Below are 22,750 nucleotides of genomic sequence, written 5' to 3' on the forward strand. Positions count from 1 at the left end.
GATTCAATGGGGTTGCAGAAGATGATTATGGAAGAAGAGTATATGGATCACATGTACCCAGTAGAAGATAAATTGACTCCAAACTAAGGCTGATGGAATAGGCTTGCAATTCAGGTTTTCTGAAGGAGGATATTCAGACTCAAACAGAGACAGAAAAGAACTGAGGTGTTTATTATTCACTGTTCCTCTCATGAAAACATGGTCAGTGGAAGGTAATGAATGTTACTAACCTTCAGGTGAAGAGTCATTGGAGAAGACTCTTCCTCTGTGGATGTTTTGCCTGCATGAAACCAAAAGCCAGGGTTATAGTCTTCCCTGTTAACAGGAACTGGATTGTTGTGGAAAAGAAGGCGCAATGCTCACAAGCACAAGGTACACAGCCCCAGCACGGAGCAGGATTCAGCTCTGTGAATCTCACACTTTGTGTGCACGGCATAACAGCTCTGATTGAAGGAGCAAATAAACAGTGTTTCAGCCCAGCGCAGAAACAAGACAGATCTAACCCTGGACAATAGTATGTGATTGAGAATCTGCTAGGAATCGGGGAACAGAAATAAGAAACTAATTTTCATTCAACTAAAATAATAACATCTATACCCTCATGATGTAGCCCAGCTGGTGTTAGAGTCCTTAGTCCAGTCTGTTTTGGGTGCGGGGGGCGGGAAGAGAAAGAGAAAGGAAAAAAAAAACCCCACCTATCTGAAGTCTGTGGAAACTTTGGAAATGCCTGAGCAGACAAGCACATTGTCCTGAGATATTGCTGGGTGTCAGAAAAGAAAACTTTACTTCATGGCTTTTAAAAACTACAGATGTTATTGTTTTGAATCCAACCATCTACAAGAAAGACCCACGAAACTGTCAATGTCACACTCAATTACTAGACAGAAGGAGAGAGAAGTACCTTATTCTGAGCTAACGTCCTCAGCCCCTTTGTAGCTCTCCTCATTTCAAGCACTTTACCTAGAGATGAAAGTGCCACTTTTATCTGAATCAAAGAGTTGCAGAAGAGTCCTTTGGAAAGCAATGAACTCAGACTTACTCAAGACGATCGGACAACACCGGCCCTTCTTCCCCTGTCCTTTAGACTTCAAGCTAATATGAATGATTGCATTTTCTAACAGTTTGGTATTTTTGGATGGAGATGGAAGGAGGAGATGACAATGTTAGTAGATCCGTGGCTTGTAAGAGTGAAAATTTCATTGTTTTCTTGATATATTTTTATTTTTTAAGAAAAGATTCACTCTACAAATTGCATGGATTTTTAGTGGAAACCCAATTCTTACAGTTTTCTTTTTATTTGTGCTTGAGGAACATGCCCTTTAGTGTGATTAAGGAATAATTGGATTCATTTTGAATTGTGGGAAATGGCATGGCATTCTTTTCATGGAGTTTCTGGTTCTGCAATTACATTTCTGCAGCACTGTCTAGCAGTCACGAAAGATTAGCTGTGTTTTCTTCTTCTGCCACGCAGTTCTCTAATCTGTCTGGAACAAAAATAGATCAAGAAGTGCAGCTTTGTAGATTGTATCAAATGCTTCTGTGTGTTGCTTTGTGACTGTTGGGTCATTCTTGGATACACAGGGTTGGCATATATCTCTATAAGAATTATTTCCAGAAAATATGTACTGTGCACTGTCAGAAGGGTGTTCTCTTTCTTCCTTTTAAGTTAAAATTTCATAATTAGAACAAGATGAACAATAGCATCCTCTCACAGAAGAATAAAGATGTGCTCAACTCCCTTTCTACTGCCTTTGAAAGATGAATAAATGGGTATTTTCTGCAGTCTTGCTTAATCTTCTGTTCCTCTTCACACCTTGCTCCATTTTTGAGTATTTCAATAGGGATGCGTGAACTGCTTAGATAAGAGCCAACTCCAGAAAGAACTTCAAAAGAAAAAAGATGAGGCCAGGCAGCCCAGAGAATTCCTTTGGAACACAAAATGCAGGTGTATTTGGTACAAGTTATTGGTGGTGACCTTTGTTTTGTTATACTTTTACTTTTCCTGTGCATCCATCTTCCTTCCTTGCTTCCCTGTTTTCTCCCTTCTTCTTGCCCTTCCCTCCCTTCCCTCCTTCCTCTCTTTTCCATCCTTTTGCTCCTTCCCTTCCTTTCCCTCCCTTCCCTTCCCTCCAGGAGGGTGCATGATACTTTAAGATGATCATGCATCTGTGACAGAAGAAGCTGTTTCCCTTCTATCTCATGTCTATACATTTTCAGAGGAGTACAAACTTGCAGATTACTTACGCAGTTGTTTCCGTTCTGGGGCATGGGGGATTTACCAGAGGGGCTCTCGTTGCTGTTAATGGGATTTGTTCAGCTAAAATCTTGTGCAAGCCAAGCCTTTTCAAAAGAGAGAATTTCTTTAGAAGTACAGATAGACCTGGTTAAAGATTCTTTTGATGAGATACAAGGCAAGATCTTAGAGCATATCTAACAATTAAAGAACGTGGACAACTTTTCACCAGTTGAAAGTGTTAATCTCACCATTATAGCCATATTTCTGTTTGGCTAATTATTTCCTGCTGTGTAAAATTCTTCCTATAGTTTCACTTAAAGGTATTTTTTATGCTTGTCTAGAATGACTATGCAATGTTATTGCATGATTTTTAAAGCTGAGCTCCTCAATTATCAGAAAAAATATTTGCCAAGTAAATGTTTCTATGAAAATCGTCATTATCCATCAAGTGATTTATTCCATGAGCAGTATTTGCAGAGCTATGATTACTACAAGAAGAAAAATTACTCTAATAAATTAGTTGAGAAAAAAGGTAAAAATTAATTAAGATAATGTATATGTTGGATAATATTTGTCCAGCTGTTGTTTGAAGGCTATCACCTTTCATTTTGGTGGGCTTACATACCGGCAAAGCAATCCCTATATAAATAGTTCTGAGTTTATCCTGTGATCTGCCATCCTTACTTGAAAAATGCTGTATAAATGATCATTATTATGATTGTAAATCAAACCCTATTTTCATTTGGACTAAAATATAATGGCATTTGAACAAGCAAGGCAGTGGGGCTGTAGATGAATTGAGTGCCATGTGGTCTGATGTGTGCACTTTGAGATAAAGCCTAGGTTGTTCGGAGTCTGGGAATAAGTGCCTGGCCTGCTGGAGGCAATTGTTTGCTTGTTCTTTTGTAAAGCCCCTAAGTTTCTCTAAAATTAGAGAGAGTGCAAATACAAATCATTACATGGAATTTAGCAAATTCTGTGAACAATATTTTCCACCATCACATCTCTCAAGACTTATTTTTTGAGATGTTTTACAAGACTTTTGTTCATCCTGTCCTAAAACATACTATATAACTTATTTTATCACAATTAAATAGTGCAGTTTTCAACCCGAACAAGAGGAAAGATTTTGCTGTAAGTCTTCAATAGTTTTTCCAATTATAAATGAGTAGGAATTGGAATGTAACTGGACATTCTTTTATGTAACTTTAAGCATATGATGATTTTTTTTTTTTAAAACCAGAGTCAAAACACTCAGCACCACCAGGGCTCATAGCACTACCACAACATCACAAATACTGCAGACATATAAGCTGAAAGGGGAAAATTTTTAAATTGTTGAAAAATGCAGAGTTTATTTAATACAGAGACAAGTGTTACTTATTCAGTGATCTTGAATCTTCTCTTCCTTAAGTCTTTTGAAGGGGAGCAGTGAAACATTTGGGAAAACTTTTTTAAGCGTAAATGGGCAAAGGTGAAAGGAAGGTAAAGGTGAAAGAAAAAAGAACTAGTGGAGAGGAGAACAAAAAGAGTAATCGCGCACACAAATTTCAGGCCTTTTTCTTTTCTTAGAAACTTGTTTGAAACAATTGACTTGAAACGATGGTGAGGTGATTAAATTGAGAGATGCCGCAGACATTAATGTCTGTTTGTATTAAAGGGGAATGATTCAGAGACCTTACAAATATGCAGGTAATCAGAAGAGAAACAGCTGATTTTCAGGTTGATAAATGCAAGACAGTGCACATTCAAATGCTCACAGGCAGTGCTGGATTCACGACAGTCACTTGGATAAAAGAGCAGGGAATCACCATAGACAGCCCGGTAAAACATCTGCTTAGTGTGATGTGATAGCTGGAAATGCAGATAAAACATTAGAGCAATACAGAAAAATGTAAAACCATTGTCTATATCAGTGGTATGTTCTCAGCTAGGCTATTACATTCATTTCTTGTCATCCCATCTGAGAAAGGTAACAGAAGAAGCTTAGACATATGAAATACAGGCAAAGCAAATTTACAAAAAATTAACAAATTAACAGAAAAGATGAAAATACAAAAATGTTTTTAAAAGAACACAAATTTTTGAAACTGTACCTTGCAGTGATACTTTTGGAATGAAATGCGTGTTAAAAGAAAACCAAACAGCTAATCAGCCAGCTGACAACGGCAGTGGTCGCAAAACTGGAGCGTCTGAATAACTAAATGCTTTGTCAAGTGGGAGTATGAGGACTGTTAGCAGTCCTCAGGTATTGATGAAGCCTCTGTTTTTTTTTTCAAAAAAAACCAGAAAGCAACAAAGAACAAAGGACCTCTATTGCAAGTATAATTCACTCGCTGTTTTCCCCTATGTGCTCTGCAGTGTTTACAGGAGACCGTTCTCCTAAAGCACTGTAACATTCAGCTTGCTGGAGGCTGGGGCACAACCACAGCAAGACATACATACTCTTTCCTCTTCAGACTGATGAAAACCTGATGAAGAACATTTTCCATAAAGCTCCCACTATCCCTCATCCCTTATGTGCAGATGTCAGGAAAACTAAGAGTTGAAATATCTTCCTATGTCAATAGAGAACAGCAAAATTTTGTTTCCCTCCACTTATGCTTGGACTTGATCCCACTCCAACTGATTGCAGTTATGTGCTTGCAGATGACTGAAATAGGAATAAATTCTGTCTGTTGAACAAAACTTTTCCATCAGTGTGAAATTCTCTAATGACAGAACTTCACAGAATTATATGGGAGTTATACTAGCAGAAAATTTGACTCCAAATCTGTGAATTCATCAGCCTGTTGTTTGCCTCTCTTTTTCTTCTGATAGGAAAGGGCTGAAGGATTTTTATGTGCTATTTAGTCTTGCATTTGGTAACTCATTTTCTTTCTGTATGGAAATTAACTGTAATGGTTTGTGTGTTTATTTGTCTCACAGCTAACATACTAACACTTGCCTCAGCATCTCCAACCTTTTATAGGGAAGACAGTATCTTCTCAAGCATTGAAATGTTAATTCATGGGTAATACCAGGTACTAATATGAATACAGTTGAGGTGTAGAATTTTCTGCCACCCTTGTTCCTGCCTGGAGTTACAGACTTTTGCTCCAAGGGCCTGACATAGCAGTGCAGCTGGGAATATTTCAAAATTTCCATCATGAAATATGAAACTTCTGTATTTGAGCAATATCTCCCAAGGATTCAAGTCTGGCGACATGAAAGCTTATCTCCCAAAAGTTAGGGCATGTACTAAATAGATTCTACCAAGCAGCTATCCAAATTTATTAGGAATAATTGTTTAGAGATGAAATGTTTTTTGAAAGGTTTGTTTTGGAATTATTATTCTTTCTCCTATCACTCACCCTTAAGACATTCAAAACCATCAGATCCTGGTGAAGTGTAGAAAATAAGATAGATCAATTCAAACTGGAACAGATATGAAAAGGATGGGAAGAACCAGGATGTGGGAGGTGGTTTTTTGGGGTGTGTGTGGGTTTTTTTTGGGGGGGGGTTGTGGTTTTTTTTGTGCGTGTGTGTTGTTTGTTTGTTTGTTTTTTGTTCCTTTTTGGGGGGGGGTTTACCCTCCATTTTGGCCATATATTTGGCAGAATAAACTCAGTTTACCAAACACAAAGATAGAAGAATTGCTTGTGCACCAGCCATTCTAATATTGCACAGTTCTCAAATATAGGTCTCTGGTAGGGGATATCTTTTTATACAGTCTGATTTTCTATGGCACAACTACAGTATCATTGTGTCTCTAGGCTGCTGCTTTATCACTAGCACATTAATCCTACCAAATGTCTGTTATATATTGTGCCATGGAAACTCTGATGATAGAAAATACACTGAGCACAACTTTTTGCATCCTTTTTCCAAGCTCTTGACCCTGGTAGCCTATGAGTTAGTTGAAATGATTGAAACGTACAGGTAAAGGAAATCAAGATTCTGAGCACCTCCTGATGGCTGGCGGTGAGACACACAACCTTTTAATTTTAGATAAAATCCAGACTGTTGTAGAAGTTTTCTTATAAGCTACTAAATAAGTGGTGATATATGAAAGGTACAAAACCCATTTAATGGGATTCATGCACGTAATTTCCTTGAAAACTGCTGAACTAACCTCTGCATGAAGAGGGAAGCCTTCTGCACCCTGTCCATAAAAAGCCTGGCGACAGCATGGTCAAGGAGAGGGTGATGGAGTCACCAGACAAGGGGAAGCACCTCAGGTGCCATTCTTTGGGTTCCAGTTTCTTCTCTCAGTCAGATGTTTGACAGTGGTTATTTTGTCCCGTCCATATTTCCTTCTTACTATATTTAGTGAAGCTGAAGTTGTGGTGGGTAGCGCACGCGCTGCTGGGCAGCTGTGTGCCACAGTGAGGATGCCCTTGCGTAGGTGGGACACTCCCTGGGCCATGGTCACAGCTGCGCAGTGCTGCCAGTAGTAAGACTCGGCCCGGTATATGAAATACTACAGGTTGACAAAGGGAGCTGCTGTTGCTTGTTTTCTGTGGTGACAAAAATTCTTGAATTTATTTTACACATGCACGCGCGCACGCACACACACACACACACACCAGAGGCTCTTCAGTAAGGAGGTGCTTGAGGAAACAGCTGTGGGGCTGTCAGGAGTCCCTTACAGCCAAACTGAAAGATGGGTAGGTGTTCTCTCTGCTTCTGAGGGCGCTTGCTCTCCTTTCTGAATCCTGCTAAATCTTCCTGTCTTATAAAGAATATTCTCCCTGGAGACCATAAAGACACTTCAGAAAAGAGTGCTTCCCCCCCCTCCTTTTGAACGCAGTAGATTTCACCAAGGATGAGGAATTTTCTAAAGACCTTCTCTCTTTTTACATCCAATGGCACAGGGGTTGAGCTGTGTGCTATGCTAGCAGTATAGCCAATGTGTTTTGCTTTCAGACAGAAAGTGTAGCTTTCCAGCAAGAACATTCTGTTTATTTGTCAAGTGGAATTGCTCCTTCCTAGCCTAGGGTTATGAGAAAACATTTTTGTTTAAATGGGGAAACAAATGAATAGTTTCCATAGCCCTTAACTCACAGAATCCCCGTTTAAGGTTTAGCACAAACGTACAGGGAAAGTGGTGTTTGCTGAATGCCCCTTGTTAAAATATTGGCAGCTCATCACAAATTCAGGAAGATGCCAGATGTCTCACTTACTGTAAAAAAACAGCGAGTCTGAGAACTATGGATAATTTCCAGCATGATCTGTTAGATACTGAGAGACGATGATGATTATTATTATTAATAATATTATTAGTATTGAGTTAATCATGCTTTTTTTTTTTACCAAAGCATACCTTTAAAAAATCAGAAATAAAGGTACAAAGAGAAGCCTGAAACTGACGTTATCTTCCCCTACTGGTTATCCTCCCCTCTAAAACCAGCACACACTGATTTTTAGACCCCTTTAGAAGTCAGTGATGCACTTTGCACTTCTGGGAAGTGGCATTCCCATTCATATATGATCTGAAAGACAGATCTGAATTCGGACCCTCGCTTTGTATGCAGTGAAGCTTTCCACAAGTACAGCTTCAGATTCCTCCTGCATGGGAAAACTCATGTTTTGGTAAAACTGACCCTGTAACATCCATCGTGGTTGATACCCACTGACCAGAGCACTGGGTATTAACCCAAGGATGAAAGAAAGGCAAAGAACAGTTACACTCTTGGTGATTTTTTGTTCAGTTATTGCCTGTCGAGGTAGTTGTAACCAATGTAAGCTTGAGCAATCTCAGGACTGACAGGTTTTTCAGAGATCAAGGTGATGTTATTCTACCATTGACTCTTTGATCAGGGTCTGGTACTACTGAACTTCAACCTGACTCAAGGGAATATGCAAACATTTCGCTACTGAACCTGAGTGTGGTCAGGAAAACAGATCTTGCAAATTGGTGTGTACTTCTATATCTGCACTGAGAATATAAAAGAGTATATCTGATGTAAAAGATACATTTGGGGACTTTTCAATGCTAGAAATGCTATAAAATAACACATAAAATTGGCAAGCATTTTGAAGTGGGCTGGTATGAGCTACATAATGCCACAGATCTGGCTGGGTTACTTTGGACAAAATTCTTTTGTCTCATATTTACAGAAACCAGATTTGAAGAAAAATAATTATCAATAATTTATTGTAGACTTTATTTTTCCTCTTCTTTTTAGTGGATATTACCTTTTTGGCTGCAAGCTAGGTAACTGAGAGCTAATAGTTTGGATACTGCCTAGTCAAACCATTCTGCCTGTGAATGTGCTTATTCTATTAATGTGGCTTCAGTGAACAGAGAGCCAAACACCTGCAGCTTTAAGGGACTTACTAGTTTTCCTTTGGAGAAGGAAAAGGGACTCTGGTAATGTCATTAATGTGATTTTCACTGAATTTTTTTGCACTATGATTTTAAATGCTCTACGTCTGGCTTTTGAGAGAGGTTCCACATTGTGCAGCAAGCATATGAAAACTGTGCACAGAAAGTTATTTGACATTACTGCTGTCTACTCATACCTCAAAAGGTTGTGGTTTTTTTCTAGCTCAAATATTTCCAGACCTGTCTTTGGAAAAGTCTCAGATGCTTTTGTGTGGTGCAATGGTCACACCCAGTGGCCAGTTGGGTTAATCACATATGTGTATTCCCTATGGATATCCGAGGCAGTTTGTTCCAGGAATTTCTTCTTATATACTATGACAGCTTGGAATCTAACTCGATAGCAGGAGAGCAATGTATGTCCACCTTCACCTCAAGGTTCGTTCCCAAAAGTCCCTGGCTGATCAAAATGAAGGCCCGGACCATTCATGAAATGAATAGCAAAAAGCCGATGAAACCCCCATGGAGTCTGACATTCTTAAAATTAAGACCTTTGACGATAATGAGCTGGTGTTTTAAAAGAATGATTCAAGGACAGGCTGAAACAAAAAACCTGTACTTTTCCTTAGTTTAAATTCAGCTTTCTTTTAACTGTGGAAAGCCTGAAACATTTGAACATATGACTGATTCTTCTTTTTTTGGCATTATCAAGGTAATTTGAAAAAAAGACCATTTTTTTCTTTCCTATAAATTAAAAATGTATGGAAGTACCATGGATAAATCAAAAGAAGTGCATACACATAACCCCCCTCCCTTTCCTCCCAGTCTAACTGTAGCATCCTCTATTAGCATCACAATGACACTAATGTTTTCTTTCTCTCAATGTAGACCATTTTGTCAAGGTCCCTGTTTTCAATTAGTGTCAGCAAATGACACATGGGTGGGAATACTACAGGCATGTTCAGTGGAGGTAGCATTGCGGACGCTGATTTTGGGGTGGGGGATGGGAGAGCCAAGTTTCAATGGGGAAAAAAGGGAGGGACTGCTCTCCATATAAACCATGGCTTTAATGCTCCCAAGGACACAGATGTCAGTTCCCTACCCTACATCACACATGTGAAAGTGGTCTCCTCTAAAGCCTTGCATGGCATGGTAGGGTTCATTTACACAGAGTGTCAACCCATTTAACAATCAAATAGCTAAATCTGCATTACTTAACTTTGTCAGTCTTGCCCCAAATGTTTTGAAACATTGCCTCAAAGCCATAAATGAGTGGGGGTTTTTTCAGCCTCTTACCAATTCCCTCACCTTCTTTGGAACAGGCAATACCTGTCAATATCTACACATTTCACCTACCTACAGCATCTGCTACTCAATTCTGCTTGCATTTCTTTCCCCAGGAACTGGAGAAGTTGCTCCACTCTGATATGAAAAGCTCTGCTCTAGCTTGAGCATTGTTGACTGGGTAGTGGGTGCCGGCACTTGCAGGAACTGGACCAAGGTTTTTATGATCTTTTTCTACTGAGAATCTTCTATACATTTCTTGGTCAAGATGCAGACTTTGGATACTGGACTTGAATGTACTGACAGTAGTCTTGCTTTACTTCTCCCTCACATACCTTTCACATATAGTCCATGGTCTCCCAGGGCTCCCCAGGCCACGTGTTAGACAAAGCAGAAAAGGCATTCATCACAGATGTTTTCTGAAGAGCTTTGAATTCCTTTTCCTTGGTGAAATTTCCTTTTGTGCTTTTTCCTTTTTCAGTTCACTGAAAAAATCCCAGCATGTGACACTGTGGACATTCAGAGAGTGACTCCACAAATTCTCATTTCAACTGAGACAGTCAATCTGGAGTCAACATAGGATGAATTCTGGGGTCTCTGCAGTGAGTTGGGAGGTTTTATGCCAGGGACGTCCCCCCAAAACCCAGGCACTAAAATACTACAGCTGTTTCGGTACTGGATTTTCTTGCACCACAAAGCCTGGAGATATTCAGTGCAGAAGTTTGTGCTTGCTTTTCATTTTTGCTTTGCAGGTCACATTTAAATGAAACTTCCACACTGAATCAAGCTTGACAAAAAAGAACAGTTATACCTTAAGAAAAAAGTTGGCCTACTTTTTGTCTCAGTTCTCTTGTTGGTTGTTTGAGGATGTAGGTGATCTAAAGGGACTCTGTCAGGTCCTCTTTGCTCCCAAATTCAGATTACATTCAAGAGTAAACAAAACATTTAGAACCGCCCCCCCCCCCCGTAATTTAGTGAAAGTTTTTGTGATTTAATAAAAATAAGAAAACTTAAGTCAAAATACTTCAGATGCAACTCCTTTCCTGTGCTGCAAAATAACGCTGATGCATGGGAATCACATAGGAAAACTTTGTATAAACAAAATGAAACCATCAATGCTGCCTTCTCTGAATAAACTGAGGGATGTTAAAAAAATGTTTCCCTACTTCTACTGTATTGATATAACCCCATTTAAAGCTCCAGTTGATTTGTAGGTCTATTTATGTGAAGTGCCAAGTCTTATTTAATGATTAATAAGCAATGGTGAAAAATGAAATGATTTGTAAAGTTCTTGCTAGTTTCAATGACCTCATGTAGGAGTAAATAAATAAAAAAAGGAGTAAATAGAAGACATGCCTGTATGTGTTGCACTGTTAAATAAAGTCTCCTTCGCTTTATGTTCCCAAAATAGATATGATATGTTGTTTTGAAGGGGGCTGACCCATTCCTATTGCAAGTGTGAAATCAGATTTAGTGGAGAAATACCTACTTACCTGAGGCCCCATGCTCCATGTTGCCCATGGAACAAGGAGTCCCTCTGAGCTGCCCCTGTTTTCAGCTACGACAAAGTCCAGCAGGTGAGGAAGGAATGAGTGAAGCCCAGCACTTCATCTGTTGTCAGAGGAGCGTGTTTGCTGCACATGCTATAATATCTGGGGTCAGGCCATGGAGCTGTGCATACCCCCACTTTTCATCTCCTTTCCCTGTGCCCACCCCAAAATAATTCTTCCTTTTAGGGAGGAAACGCTGGACCAGAAGTCCTACAGAAAACAGTATTTGTCTCATGTTTCCCCAGGACTGACAGTGAGCGCAAGGAGTTACTGTCCATGCAGAGATTCCCCAGCATGGACTTTCTACATGTGCAGTGACAGGATCGATGCTGTTATGGTCTGTGAAGCTGAAGGTCCACCAATAATGAGAGTGTATTACTTCTGCTGAGAGCACAGCCATCGTGATTGCAGGGGGATTTAAAATCCTGTCAGGTCTGAATCCAAAATGAGGTCAGTGGGAGATTTCTGAGGCATACCCTTCGATCCATGCTTCAAGGTCTGTCAAGGGTGCACTCAGGTGTGCCAAGGTTTGATGCACTCTGGTGCCTCCCGAAGTAGCTATGCCATCGCAGAGGAAGGACCGCTCAGATGGTATTAAATATCCCATCTGGAAGTGGTTCTGCCACCTCGTCCCCAGAATTATACAGGGTGCAAAGGATGTAGCACAGGGGTTGTAGCAGGCTATAAGAAAGCAAGACCTTTATATAAGCATTGAGTCTCTAACTTAAATGTCACTGGGAAAGCCTGGGCAATTTACTTTATTCCTGTCTGCCACTCAGACCAGGCTCATAATTTTTGTGCTAAGGGCATGACAGTGCATCACTGGCATTAATGGTGTCAAATGTGTGACGTGATGCATAGGCATGATTGCATGAAATAATGAAATGGCAACTTCTTGAACGCATTTAGCTTTTTCCTCTGCAATACATTAGTAAATAAATGTTGCACTTACTGCATGCACAACCTTCAGCTGAGGATCCGAACCAAACCAAACCAAGTGACCTTCTTCCCCCAAAACAGTAATTAAGCCACATGATGCCCCTGTGCTGTTTGTTACACAGCAGCTTCTCTTACTTGGATCAAGTTTGTTCCTATCACTTTGAATGCAAAAAGCAGTTGATCATTTCATCCATGTGACTACAAGGGTGACTGTCACAGCTTGCAAAGCATATGATAGTTCTTGCAATATCAATAATAATGTCTAAGTAATGCAACTTTGGGTTGTAGTCATCTTTTATTATCACTCCAGTCTTCCAGTAGCTTTCTCCTGTCTCTCTCTTTTAGAATTTTTGTCTTTCATTATTAAATGAAACCTTCTATACCCGGTGATTACATTATCAAGGATTACCTGCTGAAAGGGATCAAAACTGATCAAAATAAAGGCTGCGTTATTCTGAATAAATTTTACTTATTTTGAGGGGCTTGATCAAATTAATTAGAGGATGAAATTAAACAATAAGCAAGTAATGTAGTAGGCATTTTGCAGATGGGGACACTGAAATTTAAAGAGGAAAAAGGGTCTTGTCACAGGTTTGCCGTACTGACTGAAACAGAACTGGAATTTTTTCCTTGAAGGTTAAGTGCACCTCTTACAGATTCCAAGTGGAGTGGAGCTTATAAAGTGTTTATTTAAAATCTGTGGATGGGAATGAAATACTTTTTGGCTGTCATTTTAAAGTTAAATTCTATTCAATAAGGAATAAAATCCACTGTAACTATAGCAGGTAATTTTTCTTTAGACGTATCAAAGTATTCAGTTCCCACACAGAAGTGAATTCAATATTGAGCATATTCACAGCATTCCTTACAATTTCTGTAAGATCTATTTAAATCATTCTTTCTTCTAAATGAGATGCCTTGCACACTCTCTGCCTGTTATGGCATATTGATAACATCTGTTTACTAATCTGAGAGCAACATCCAATGACTCCAGAGAATATGACAGATTTGAATGGCTGTCATATTAAGTCAGGTGGCAGAGTGACTGACTGGTCAGCTAATGAAAACAACATGGGTTTACAGGCAAAATGAAATGGGATGGCAGCAAATGTGGGGAACTGGCTACTCACACTGCATGTTATTCCAGGAATGAAAGAGTGAACCTAAAAGTACAGAAATCATTGAAGTGTATTGATGTTTTTGTCCAGTGACTCAGAAGCTGGGTTTTTGAGTATCTGAATAAAGCAATTTCCTTGAGTTGTGCAAGGAAGGAATAGAGCACCATCACATTTAATTAGTGAATCCCTTTCCATTTGTTTCCTGGACAGGTGAGTTTCATGGCCGTGTGTCTAGTTGTGCGTTGCTGGTAGGGATGCAGACCTTGCATTCTGCTGCCTTGCTGGGACTGTAATCAGGGCACTTTCACCACAGAAGAACGAGATTAAAACCAGCTCCAATGGAGCTGGTTCTCTGGTCTGCCCTCAAATGTGTCCACCAATGCAAAAATCTCACTCTCAACTTGCCAGGGCAGTCCTAGCACAATGCGATGGAACAGCGGATGCTTTGGAAGGGAAATTATACAGTTTTCTTAGGGCTGGTGAAAGTAGAGGATTGCTCTTTCTGCCTAATCATACTGGGTGTCTGTGTGAGCCTGGAAAACCTGACCTTGAGGGGAGCCCACACTCTCCTTTGCAAAGGATGGGGAGGGACCCACTATCTTTGTATGATCTTTTAGGCTACTGGCAGGATAAAACTGGGTAAAACTGCACTTCTGGCTAAAATAATTTTTAAAGAAGGAGTCTGATCATGCCTGGCTCTTGTGTGGGTACAAAATGAGGAGGGAAGGCATAATGTGCTTTCTCTGTGCTCAGAGAATCAGACTTATCGCATCTCACTTAGGTATCTCAAAGTGATGTCTGTTCGGATCTGAAAAAGTTATCCTGAGCACCTTTTATAGTCAATGGAGAGAATTTAGAAGGTGTTTTTCTCCTTCAGATGATGCATTTCATCTTAACAGGTGGTCCAAGATGGGCAAAACGAATCATCCTGTGAAGTTGTGTCCTTCTTGCCATTAAGCATAAAGACCAGAGTAACTCAGATTTAGATAACTAATTTTTAAACACAACAGTTAGATGAAATATATACCAGGAATAAGGACCACCTCCTGCCCTGTTTCATTATTCTGGAAGATGAAGGTCTCCAGAAGGGCTCAGTTTAATGGAATAATATTTCCTAACCTGTACTCTATTTTTGTTGATAGGTAGCTGGTCCACAGTCCAAGGGATATATCTTCACTGTTGGTAGGTGAGTTGAGACATAGGTCAACAAAGTAAAGTATGTAGGCTTGCAAATGCTGCTTGATTTCAATGGAAAGTAAGGTCAGTGAGTCTGAGCCCAACTGTCATGTTGTCACAAATCCAGCTCTTGGTCATTTCTGATTTTTTTTCAGTAATACCAGCGTGATTTTTAAAACTAAACTGAGTCAGAAAAGCTTCCTCATGTAGCTGAGAAGAGATAACAACTGAATTCATAGAGCCCCATAATATTTGCCTACCTAGAGAAGACACATTTCTTAGTCCGACTTTAAAAATAGGTACTAAGAAAAGATACCCATCTCTTCTTTTTTTTTTCCTTGCTATTGTTCACTCGTGAATATGTAACACAGCATAACATTCTCAAACTATAATCTGCTCAACATTATCTAATTGCATCTGTCATTTTACTCTGCAATAAAGTACTTCTGGGGAAAAAGAAATATGGAACTTAGCACTTGAGCTACTTTTTAAAAAATTGCTTATGATTTTAAACATGTAGCAATGACATTTACCTGCTAAAATTTAAAAAGCAAAAACAATCTGCATGTTATCAAGCTCATATGTAGTTATCATCTGTAGCTCATACGCTACAATGTGGGTATACCTTGTCCAAATGATTCTTAGGGCAGAGAGGCTCTCATATGAGAACTGAGCTAGGGTCTGTATCTCTATTTTTGACATATGTTTAACTAGTCTATGAACTGCCTGTTTGGTATTGTTTAATTATTGTTCCTCTGAATGTGCTAATTGCACTTTGGCTGTATAACTTGTAAATGGGAGGGATGCCAACATATTCACTAAGTAACATCTTTGTGCTATCCATGCCAGCTTCCCAGAAAATACATCCAAGATGGTTATCGATCCTTTTTCTTGTGCTTTTACAGCTTAATCCCACTTCATTCTTTTTCCTTTTTTTCTGATTCTCAAGCTGATACTCCATGAAAGCTATTTCCTTCAGCAGATCCCACGCCAGCAGCATGCCAGCTTCTTGCAGCCTTCCATGTCACTCGCAGTCTCTACTTTCTCACCTTTCTCCTCTCTGTCCTTTCCCCTTCATATATCTCCTTCCTGCTGCAGCTGAATGAGGATAGAAAAAGTCTATTACTGCTTGATGGTTGGCATTCTCGAGTTGCACAGAAAGTATTAGGCATGAATTTGTTACTGCCTTCAAAAACCATGGGAGCCTCTACACAGACTTGTCTCCTAAAATTCAAGTACAAAGACAGTCTTGCCTTGTATGTGCTTACATAAAAAGCAAACAGCAGGGATTAATTACTTTAGACAGCTAAATAAATATTTATTTCCCCATAATAGTCTTCAAAAATATCTGTCACTGTTTCACTATCTAACAATGGCTGGTAGCGACAAGTGGGATCTTTTTCAACGGAAGTTGCTTTTTAATGAGTGTTTTTCGAGTAGGAGGTTTAATCTGATGCTGCTTTTGGAGCAATGCCTGGCCTATCCCAGTACAAACTCCCTCTGATTAACAAAAGGGCTCATTTTTAAACTGATCTAGCTCAGCTGATGCTAGTTGATTCTTTTATTTAACTCAGGCTTGTTTATGAGTCAATTAGCATTTAAACTGAGCTCCCAGCTTTCATATAAACTCCCAGCCACCTAAATCAAACAAAACAGCCCTTTCTCCTGCTTTTAGGGGCCACTAAGCACCTATACAATATCCTGCTGTAGCATTCTTATGCTGCCAGGGCTTAGGGAATTCATCTAGTGATTTTGGCTGAGATTCATCCAAGCCAAAATTAGATTAGGTACCTTCCTCAGGGTAGGTGCCTGCACTTCCATTCCTCTCTCAGTGTCCCTGCTGCCTTCCCTGGGAGAGACCTCCTACTGGGAGTGGTGGGGCAGAAGGTGAGCCACAGCACACCTACAATGGCCTGAAAATGCTGAAATCAGCCCACTCATACACCTTTCTGAGGTGACTCTCCTCTTTCTACTGTGTTATGCAGTAAATTCCTTTTTATTTCCGCTTTAAGTCTCTGTCTGTGCTCTTTTACTTGGTTGCTGTCCCCTGGGATGCCAGGTTGCTCTTGGCTGGGTGAAGAAGAGGGCATGGGTGTTGCTCAGTCCTGAGCTTGCTGAGCTGAGGAAGCATTGTCCTGAAGGCTGTCCCATGTCTGCCACTTGTGACATCTCCTCTCTGCTGTTACCTTTCCCAGCGCCATCCGTCAGCCTCTGCTCCAGGAACTCCTCACCTCCCATGTTACCTCCCTGTTGCTCCCCCTCTTCCCTTGGGGCAGGTGATCCCTCACCTCCCACAAGGCATGATGGGCACTGGGGCCGTGTTGTGGAGGATGCAGCATGCCACAAAAATGGTGTTGAGCACCTCTGGCATGTGGGGTGGACACCATGCCTCCAGAGCAGTACTAGCATCAGTACCATACCTTAAGGATGCCAAGGGTCTGCTCTGCTGTGGCGTGGGTCTAGCAGCGACTGCTGTTGCAGTACTGTCATGAAGCAGCTAGCAAATACCTGAAGAAGGTGAGATGCAATGGTCCAAGGAGGCAGCCACTAGGGGGAGAGAGGCAAGAAGAAAGTGGAAAGCGAGGGTGTCCAGTTAAGATCCTTTGTGTAGGTTGGCTGCTGAAATCATGCCAAGATGGGCTGGTGGGGACTGTCCCTGGTCCGTGGATGGAAATGGATGTGATGTGCAAGATGAATGGATTTTTAAAGTGCTTACGAAGAAACCACTCATCTCTACCTATGGTAAAGTACTACCTGTGCCTGGTCTGGAGTCCCACACGTGGGGTGTGCGACTTTTTGTAGATTTTATGTCCACAAAATGGATCTATGTCCTGCAAATTGGAGCCATTACCTATGACATTCATGGGCCCATGTTCTGTGATGTTATTGCTGCATAGCTTTAAGACTAGGAATAAAGATGCTATCAATTGTGGGAAATGAGCTTTCAAGCAGAAACCATGCATAGTTTGATTCTGGCCCCCAGGCCATAGGTGAAGTGCACCAATTGTTCTGTTTATTTTCCAGTGGCTCTGATGAACTTCTTCAGGGTGCAGCAGGCACTCTGCTGGCTCTTCCCAGGTGCCAGGATCTTCACACATACCTAGAGGATGGTGGCGACACTGCCGGCATGTGGAAGGATGTTCCTGTCCTAGACACTTTCCCAGGCTTTGACCTGGGGGCTAAATTTTGTGGTGATTGCTTCACTGGTGAGGCAGACACCTGAACTGTGGACTGCTAGTCTTGGAGTGTAGTGTCTAGGTAGTGCCTTCCTACTCCTTCCTCCACAGTGTATGGAGACAACACACATGGAGATGAATGTTTCTGTTCCCAAATTTTCCTAACCTGCACTTATCTTCTTTCATTCCATCTCTTCACAGTACTTTCCTGCTCCCTTGTCTGGGCTATGTGTTAACTGTTCCTGGAGTGCATTAAACACAGTATAACCAGCCGGTCAAAAGAGGTGATTATCCCACTGTATTCGGTGTTGGTGTGGCCTCACCTTGAGTGCTGTGTGCAGTTCTGGGCCCCACAATTTAAGAAGGATGTGAAGGTCCTTGAATGCATCCAGAGGAGGGCAACAAAGCTGGTGAAAGGGCTGGAAGTAATGTCCTAATGAGGAGCAGCTAAGGACTTTGGGCTTGTCTAGTTTGGAGAAAAGGAGGCTGGGGGCCGACCTTATTGCTCTGTGCAGCTTCCTGAGGAGAGGACATGGAGAGGGAGGTGCTGATCTCTTCTCCCTGGTATCCAGTGATAGAACACATGAGAATGGTTCAAAACTGCGCCAGGGGAGGTTCAGACTAGACATCGGGAAGCATGTCTTTACTGAGAGGGTGGTCAAACACTGGAACAGGCTTCCTAGAGAGGTGGTCGATGCCCCAAGCCTGTCAGTGTTTAAAAGGCATTTGGACAATGCCCTTAATAACAGGCTTTAGCTTGGTCAGCCCTGAATTGGTCAGGCAGTTGGACTGCATGATCATTGTAGGTCCCTTCCAACTGAAATAGCCTATTCTATTCTATTGATCTCAAACTCCTGTCTATGCATAGTGTCCCTAACTATGCCTCTTAAGCCCTACCTCTGTCTCACTCCAGTGCTTACCTAATTTATTCCATTGCCACACTAAACTGATTTGACTTGGTGCTCCTACAGAAAATCTAATATCTCTCATTCTCCCACCTTCCTTCTGGTGTTACCTAGCAGGCAGGCATTGGAAAAGTGTGCAGGGGGTGGTGTTTCATTTCCTGAAGGTGTCCAGCTACTGCAGTCATGGTCCTGGCATGGAGACGGTGCAAATGGAACTAACGACAGGAAACAAATCACAAAAGGTCCTAGATAACTAGGCTTTCCCATACAGCTGCATGAGAGACAATATAGATGTCGTTCTGTGTCTGGTCATCCAAGTGCAGTTGCCTGGTGAGCAAAGATGCCTCTCAAGCTTTTGAAGTTCTGTGTGAGGAGAAAGGAGAAGTAGATGAAACAGCTGACTGCCAAACACCATGCATCTGAAACAGTAGTATACAACTATTTCAGTCAGATGAATCATACCCTTGAAGACCTGAAAAACGTGTGAGACTTAAAATGGTGGTAAGAAAATTATTGATTTGGTGTGTGGTTAATTAAACAGCAGCTGGTACTCTTTGCTGTTTTAGAGGATTAATAAAAAGGAAGCTTTGATGACTCTGAAATGTTGTGCAGTAATCAAAGAATTTAAAAATTGTTTATGATATTTTACAGTGAACAAGAAGTTAACTTCTGCCTTTGTTATGAGGTCACATGAAGCGTGAGTGGTGGCCACCAGCTGCGAAGGACAGAGAATGCAGGCTGTTCTTCCAACAGATAATGCGCCACCTTGTACTTCGTGTGCATCTTTCAGAAATCTTTCAAACCTCTTGCTTCAAATTAGCAGTAGAGATTTGAATAGACTTCATCTAACATTGGCAGCAGTCCTGATGTTGGACTCGATGACCTTCAGAGGTCCCTTCCAACCAACATCTCTTTGGCAATATAAAACATTCAATATTTAATGCCTTGGCTTCTAGGTCACTGCAAGCATTGAAGGCCCAGCCTGCGTTTGTTGGGAAAAAAAGGCTCTTAGGCCATGGATAAAACTGAGCTGCTGAAATTTCTGCAAGGCTTATTTGGTGCAAGTTTTCTCATGCATTAGTAGAAGAAGGAGATGCCTGTTTGAAAGCTGCATAAAAGGCATGGTAGGGAAAGAGACCACAGCTCATGTCACCAGAAACAGCACCTGTTCTGCAGTAGTGCCCAGACACCTCCTGCTTCTGGCAGAGGGACTTGCCCAGAGAGGGAGGGTGCTTTGGCTTGCCCCGTGCTCTCACAACAACCCCCTGCCTTCCCAGGGGCAGGCCTGGGTCACGTCCTCCTGGGACAGAGGTGGAAGATGGAGATGGAGGGAGGGAGCGTGAGGGGCGTATGGATGTGTTGGGGGAAACAGAGAGGGATGGTATGGGAAAATGAGAGAAAAAGGGTCTCAGAGAGCCAATGTCAAAGGGAGTGTGGGGTAAGGGAGGAACTGCCATGTGGAGAGGGCGATTAAGGAGAATAGGGAGAGTGGGAGAGGGCAGTGGTACATCCTCCTTCCCTTGGCCTGAAGGAAGTGTGCTATGGGGGGAAGGCATGCAGGCGCTACAGGATGGGGCACTACGCGGAGACATGGGGTGGGGAGAGGAGGTGGGAGAGAGGAGGCAGGAGGAGGTGTGGGGAATCCCTGAAGTAGAGACAGGGCAGAGGGATTGGCAGGGAGCTTGTTGCGTAATGCATGATGAGCCCTGCCTCTTGCACTCAGACCTGTGGAAGCAGCAAAGTGTGCATCCCACAGGCTGCTCCAGGGAAGGCAGGATGAGCGTGTGTTGTAGTGGTGCAGCCTGCCACTTTCCCCAGCTTTGGGCAAGGGGCAGGGAGGGGAGGGGGTTTTCAGGAGAAAGCAATCTAATTCAAGAGTCACCTCTCTTCATCTCCCTTCCCCCCATTCTTTATTTATATTTGTGCAGTCAGGTACTTGATAGGTGGTTTAATATATTCATTTTATGTATGTCAGGGTAACTCCATCCCTGATTAACTCCACTGAATCTAGATCATTATTAGAAAATTTCTTTATAAATAAGCCTGGACTGAGAGACACTTTCCATGTTAAATACAAAGCATCCTGCTTCTAAGCTGCTGCAGGTTTTCTTGAAATGCAAACACAGGCAGCAGGCACATCATTGTTAAACTAATTAAAGTTTAAAGAGACCTTTATACATACTAGTCTAGCTAATTTGTTGTCACAGGATCATAATTCATTAAATGTATTTTCTATTGTTAGTTAAATTAATAATAAGCAAAACAGAGCATATGGAATGTGTCAGCTGATGAGTCAGGATGGAAGGAAACATCTTTACTGAGTGTTTAAGTTGTGCTTTCTACACAGTTTCCTTTCTGGATAAATGGCTAGAAGGTTGCAGTCTAAATAAATATGATGGACTCTGCCTGCAGACGCCCTGCTGTGCTGAGCTGCGGTACTTCCCTTCCATTTTACAAGACCACTGAAAAGCAATGTTAAAGCAACTACTGCTTAATGGAAATTCAGACCTCTGTATTGGAGACAAAATTTGGCGATGATGTAAATAGAGGAAAAGTTGACCAGATGTCTGGGAAAGTGTTGTGTAACCTGCAACAGTTTGATTTAAAATAGATGCATGAAATGATTCACCCCAGAACACCATAGCTGTTTTCATCTCTACGTGTCTGCCCCATTCCTCTTGCAGGGATGGCTCAGCTGCTCCAGCAGCATCAACTGAACTCCTGCGCATTAAAACACATTATTTAGAGAAAAGCCAAAACCGATGCCAGCTGTGCTGCTCCACCCCAGATACTGCTTCGTGAGCATAGGAGCCACCTATGCACTGGTAGCAGAAATATCTAAGACAGAGGCAGGGCAGATTGCTGAAAGCAGAAGCCACAGTGCAGTAGCAGGATTAAGTGCCCCCACAGGTGAATCGGAGCTGTCAGGCCAACGTGGCATCCTTGAGCACTAAATTCAGTTCTGGCAGTAGTTTATTGGTCTTGTTATCGGCTGCGTCAGGCTGCTGCACAGGAGAAACGCTGCTTGGTGCACTGTATCTGCTAATTTTCCTGGGAACAAGGTGGGCCTCTGCCCTGGGACTGGAAGAAAATGGAAATGATCATCCTGTGAGTACAGATTTTTGAAAGTGTCTTTTATTCCTACACAAAGTCAAGTCCTCAATGAAATCTATCTGATGGGTACTGGGTACCAGTACTTCAGAGAGCACTGGTCTGTCATGTGTTTGGAGGAAGATGAAGTTCCAGAGTTTTCCTGTATTCTCCTCTGGCCAACTTATTGCCTTCTCCTTGGCATGAACGGTTTTCTGGATTCCTTCACAGATTCTTGCTCTTGAGTTTGAATTCCTGCCTGCAGCAGGGATGTGGACTTTCAGAGTCCAAATGCTCTTGGTTCCAGCCCAGACAGGCTTATGATTTCCCTGTGACTCAGGCTGAATGAAGCTAATTATACTCTTCTGAGCATTTGCTTGATAAGGGGACTCTCCCTGAGCCATCATTTCGGAGCATGTAGCTGACTATCTCACCTCCTTTCCTTATCACGTTAAAACAAGTGGTTCTGTGATTGTGGTGCTAATCAAGATGAGAGTCCTTGTGGATTTGTACTCAACAACTCATGCTCACTCTCTTTGCAACAGCCCTGGCTGTCCTTCCTGTGCCCCTTCTGCCACTGCAATCAGTGTTTTAGGTCCTCCCAGCATCTTCTAAATGTCCTTTGGCTCCTTTCCTCCCTCCCATGGTCTTAAGCAATCTCTCCCATCCAGTCATCCACGTTGCCTCCATTTCTATCCCATATTTACTTCCACACCTTTGGGACTGGGCAGGATTTGACAACTCCAGTGGTTGGGCTGCAGGGATTGCACACAGGGATTGCCTGCTGCCTTCAGGGTGTTGCCGGACAAACTGGCTGCCAAACAAGACAAATCATGGACAAGCTCTGCCTATTCTCCATCAGCAGAAGGGTGGATATGACCTCTTTTCTTTCCCCAACTTCTGAATTTCCCAAAGTTGTAAGAATTTAATCTGGTTTTGTTGCAGCCTCTTTGTCAAATCTGGCTGGAA

Source organism: Aptenodytes patagonicus, chromosome 3 (assembly GCF_965638725.1).
Source record: "Aptenodytes patagonicus chromosome 3, bAptPat1.pri.cur, whole genome shotgun sequence".
Taxonomy (NCBI): domain Eukaryota; kingdom Metazoa; phylum Chordata; class Aves; order Sphenisciformes; family Spheniscidae; genus Aptenodytes; species Aptenodytes patagonicus.